The following is a 5,426-nucleotide window of genomic DNA, read 5'->3' as shown; positions in this document are numbered from 1 at the left end:
TTCCATGTCATTTCTGTTCATGATAATCTCTTACCTTTCCTCTTAAAGCCTCCCAACTGAAACCATTATTTCCCTACTTTCCCCTTCAATACATTCTACACACTGCCAAAGTATAAACATTTAAAGACCTTTAAAATTCATGCAATTGCATTAAAATCCTTAAATGGCTTTCGTATTATTTAGTATAATAATCCTTACCATGGTTAAGCTAATACTCAACAATCTCTATGCTTCTCTTGCACATAAGCTCAAACTATCACAGTTTCTTTAATAAATCAAGATTACTTTCCTCCTCACTCATTTTAATGCCTTACCACAGTCCATTTCTTCTGTTTGGAACCTCCCATTTACGTTCACTTAGCTATTCAAATTCATTCTATCACATCCTTTTAAAAGTTAATGAGATTCATATAGTCAATGGACAAAGGACTAGACAACACAGTGAAAGAAAAGGACAGTATTTTCAACAAATGATAATGTAAAACTGGACACCACATGCAAAAATACTGAGTCCAGACACAGACTTCACATCCTTCACAAATATAAACTCAGATCACAGTTCTAAATATAAAATGCAAAATTATAAAACCTCTGCAAGATAATGTAGGAGAAAATGCAGGTGAACTTGGGTATGGCTATGATTTTGATCCAACACCAGGGCACAATCCATGAAAGAAATAACTGATACACTGGACTCCATTAAAATTTTCTGTTCTGCAAACAGCAATGTCAAGAGAATAAGAAGACAAAGCACAGAGTTGGAGAAAATATTTACAAAAGAACCATCTAATAAAGAACTGTTATCCAGAATCTATATAGGGAGCGGAGGGACGGCCGTCGGAGCCGCCGAGGCCAAGTGCTGCCTGGCTGGGCCTACAAAGGGGATGTCAGGCCTCCAAAAGGAGCGCAGTGGAAGCGAGGGCCTCCCTGAGCCGCTGCTGTGACGGCCAGTGAGCGAGCCGCGGAGGATGTCCACCACCAGGACGGTCGCGCCCGCGGGGATCCCGGGGAACCCGCGGGAGGTCTCCAACCCCGCCAAGCCTGGCCGCAAGACCAAGCAGCTGCAGTACGCGCAGAACGTGGTGGTAAAGACGCCCTGGAATCACCAGCTCGCCTGGCCCTTCTACCAGCCCGTGGATGCAATCAAGCTAAACCTGCCCGATTACCATAAAATCATAAACACCCGATGGCTATGGGGACTATTCAGAAGAGACTAGAAAATAATTATTACTGGAGCGCCGGCGAATGTATGCAGGACTTCCACACCATGTTTACAAATTGTTACATTTACAACAAGCCCACAGATGACACAGTGCTAACGGCCCAAGCCTTAGAGAAAATTTTTCTGCAGAGAGTGGCCCAGGTGCCCCAGGACGAAGTTGAATTATTACCCCCTGCTCCGAAGGGCAAAGGCCGGAACGCGGCGCAGGAACCCGGAGTGCAGGTGGGCAGCAAGTGGTGGCCGTGTCCTCTGTCTCCCCAGCAACCCCCTTCCAGAGCGTCCCCCCACTGTCTCCAGACGCCTGTCATTGCTGCCCCCCTCTGCCAACCATTACCGCAAACATCACGTCGGTCCCTGCGCCCCCGCCGCCGCCCCACCCCCTCCCTCGACGCCCATCATCCATCCCTGTGGTCCCTCCCACAGCGCCTGTCGTCAAGGAAAAGGGTGCAAAGCGGAAAGCAGCCACCACGACGCCCACTCCATCCGCGAGCCGGAGCGAATCGCCGCCGCCATCGTCAGACCCCAAGCAGGCCGAGGTGGGGGCTCGGCGAGAGAGTGGGGGCCGCCCCATCGCACCGCCCTGGAAGGGTCTAGAGGACGGCGAGGTGCCTCAGCATGCGGGCCGGAAGGGCGAGCTGCCGAGCACTCGCGGCACTGTGACAGCGTCCTCGAGGACATGCCGTGCAAGAAGCGTGCGGCCTGCGCCTGGCCCTTCTCCAGCCGGTGGACGCCGAGGCCCTGGAGCTGCACGACTACCACGACGTCACCGAGCACCCGATGGACCTCAGCACTGTCAAGAAGACGGACAGTCGCGAGTGCCCAGACGCGCAGGGCTCTGCTGCTGACACCCGGTTCATGTTCTCCAGCTGTTACCAGTACAACCCCCAGGCCACAAGGTGGTGGCCGTGGCCAGGAAGCTGCGGCCGTGTTTGAGGTGCGGTTTGCTAAGATGCCGGCTGAGCCGGGGGAGGCGCCGGCCCTGCCTGCGCCCGCAGCCCCCGTGCTGAGCAGGGGCGCCGAGAGCAGCCGCAGCAGCGAGGAGAGCTCGGAGGAGGAGGCGGAGGAGGCGGAGGAGGGGGAGGAGGGGGAGGAGGGGGAGGAGGGGGAGGAGCGGGCCCGGCTGGCGGAGCTGCAGGAGCAGCTGAAGGCTGTGCACGAGCAGCTCGCCGCCCTGTCGCGGGCCCGGGAACAAGCCAGAGAGGAAGAAGGAGCCGAAGGGAAAGGAGGAGAAGGAGGAGGACGCGGACGAAGACGAGGACACGGAGAGGCACAAGGCCAAGTCTGAGGACGAGAAGGCCAAGGGGGCCCCGCCGCCAAGCAGGCCCAACCGAAGAGGGCTCCCGCCGAGAAGGCCGGCAGCGCAGCCAGGCCAGCAGGCAGCCGAAGCAGGGCGGCAAGCAGGCATCGGCCTCGACGACCCGGAGAGGAGGAGCAAGGCCTGCCCGTGAGCTAGGCCGAGGGCGCCAGCTCAGCCTAGACCACCCGGCTGCCCGGGGACACGGGGCTGCGGGGTCCACTTCATCCAGTCCCGGAGCCCTCGCTCAGGGACCCAGGCCTGAGCAGAGAGAGATTGACTTTGAGCCTCTGAAACCCACCACTGTGCGGGAGCAAGTGTTGTTGACGGGAAAAGCAAAGGGAGCCTTTCTCCACGAGCGGGAAGAAGCAGGCGGCCAAGTCCAAGGAGGAGTTAGCTCAGGAAAGGAAGGAGTCGGAGACGCGCGGCAGGACGTCCGTGGGCAGCTGAACAACAACGAGAAGCCTGCCAAGGAGGAGAAAGCGGGCTCTGCGCCCTCGGGAGGGCCGCCCGGCTCAGCAGCAGCAGCTCCTCGGTCCGGGAGCAGCAGTTCGGCGGATCCAGCTCCACTGCAGCGACTCAGACTGAGCGCTGGACTCGCACATCAGGACAAAACCAGCGAAGTCGCACCCGCCGGAACTCTGCAGTGTCCCTTGCTCTGGTTGATCTGCTGCTGCTCTGGTTCCGCGCCTGCAGGTTTTCTTTAAAACTCAGTGTTACGGAATCCAGGGATCCCGGGTGGCGCAGCGGTTTGGCGCCTGCCTCTGGCCCAGGGCGCGATCCTGGAGCCCCGGGATCGAATCCCACGTCGGGCTCCCGGTGCATGGAGCCTGCTTCTCCCTCTGCCTGTGTCTCTGCCTCTCTCTCTCTCTCTGTGACTATCATAAATAAATAAAAATTAAAAAAGATAAATAAACTCAGTGTTATGGAATCTTCCAGTTTTGGCTTTAATAGGTCTAAGATCTTTCTCGTGTGTATGTGAGGCTTTATGAGAAGGTGTGAACCCGCATAAAGCCTTCCCTTCCTTACTGAGTTGAGTTGCTTGGAGACGGCAACTTCAAACGCTGACCTGATGACCGTAGAAAACCATGTCAGATGTGATCTGAAGTTTCTTGCAAAGCCCCTTTCTTATGCCCAAGCTGGTCTGTAGCTCCAGAAAGCATTGTTTGAAAGGAAGTTTCTCTGAGATGGTACTGCACCGAAGGCTGTCAGCTTTGCAAACAGGCGATGTCTCTGTCCCCCCAGCTCAGCCCCGCGGCTGGGGTCACCTCTTGCTGCAGGGTGGGGGGACTGTGGAGGTGCTGCGGGCTCCAGTCCGGGCTTCTGCAGGGGTGGGGAGAGGCGGGTGGGCACCGAGGGAGGGGCCTCGGGAGCTCCTGGGAGGGAACACGGGGGCGCGTGTGCCACGCGCAGCTTTCCATACACTGAAACTTTTACCTCAACTGAAAAAAAAAAAAGATAAAAAAAAAAAAAAACTAAACTAAAGGAGACTTTTTTGTAAGGTTCAGCAATTTTCTACGAAAATCTAATGTAAATTTCACTATCTACATGGTAAAGTTCTGCAAGGCAAGGAGACATGGGCTGCTAAGGAAACTTGGTGTTGACTAGGGGAGGATCATTGTCTCTTCTTATACTTTTCATACACACTGCTAGTATGAAAATAGAAACAAAATGGACCAGAGCGATACTTACGGGAGAAAAGAAAAAGACTTGAGAAGTTCTGACATACAAGCAAAAACAAAAACAAAAAAATGCCCCTTATAGTTCTGATTTATAACTTTTAGAGTGAAGAACAATGATCTTGCAGAAAAATAAAATCCAAAGGAGCTCAAAGAAAAGGCACAGGAAAAAAAACTACTCTCTCCATAGACATCCTTAATAATGTAACTTATTGAAATTTAATCTTGAATAATCATAGAAAAATACTTTCTTATTAAATATGGATCTTATTCTCAATAGAATTTTCAAATAAGAAAAATCTTTTATTTTTTGTCTTGACTCCATAGTATATACTTTGTTTTATTATTTATTTCTACTGACCTGAATTTCTCTAATCCAGCAACATAATTATCTACAGCAAAGATTCTTCAAAATACCATGGGTTATTTACCAGATTTTACTTGTCTACAAAAAATATATATTTTCCCCCAGTCAGTGATCAGTGACTCCATAAATGGGAAGGAATGGACTTTTTCTCCATTTTTTGGTTTTATGTCACAGTAACGATGAAACTTTAACTCAACAACTTCTCATTCCAGTCTTTTACAATCACTTCTGTCGAGGGACTGTGTTTGTTCACTGCCAAACAGTGTCTAAATTATAACTTGAGGACAATATGAAGATGACAATGAAAATCCAGTTTACTAAGAAGAAAACAACTAGATACCCTTCTTTCTAGAAGGACTTATTTATGAATATGCACTTAATAAAAAATAAGATGCTCGATAATTAACAAATTAGGTTTATTCTGCAGTTAGGTTTATAGAAAAGAGCATAAACTGGAAAATAGTCGCTTGATTCCCCATCTTCTATTTTAGGAAGACTTTAAATCTATAATGAAGTTTAAAAATGCCAAATCTCACACACACAAAAAAAACACTTTCTTGAAACATTTTTTTCACAATATATGCAGAAAAAGCACAGCCCTAAATAGAAGACCAAGACGCGCATGCACACACTCACACACACACACACACACACATCCACATGCTCAATATATTCACAGCAAAAAAACATAAGGGATGGGCAATTCAAGCTTTCTCCCAAAGCATACATGGGATGAAAGAAATTCCTAAATCTCAATGCAGAATAGAACAATTACTACCAGAGGGTAATGAATTAATGAAAACATGAATACAGTTACTACTGGAACTGGCTTCCGAAGCACCAACACACAAACTCATTCAAGAC

At 50.1% G+C, this 5,426-nt stretch overlaps 1 pseudogene; it reads left to right on the top strand.

Moving 5' to 3' along the window:
• Positions 1–688: 688 nt before the first annotated feature.
• On the top strand, positions 689–3,388 carry LOC140632892 (bromodomain-containing protein 3 pseudogene; annotated as a pseudogene).
• The last annotated feature ends 2,038 nt before the right edge of the window (positions 3,389–5,426 follow it).

Source organism: Canis lupus, chromosome 5, assembly GCF_048164855.1.
Source record: "Canis lupus baileyi chromosome 5, mCanLup2.hap1, whole genome shotgun sequence".
Lineage (NCBI taxonomy): Eukaryota > Metazoa > Chordata > Mammalia > Carnivora > Canidae > Canis > Canis lupus.
The sequence above is the reverse complement of the archived record's forward strand: the minus strand, read 5'-3'. Positions and strand labels throughout refer to the sequence as shown.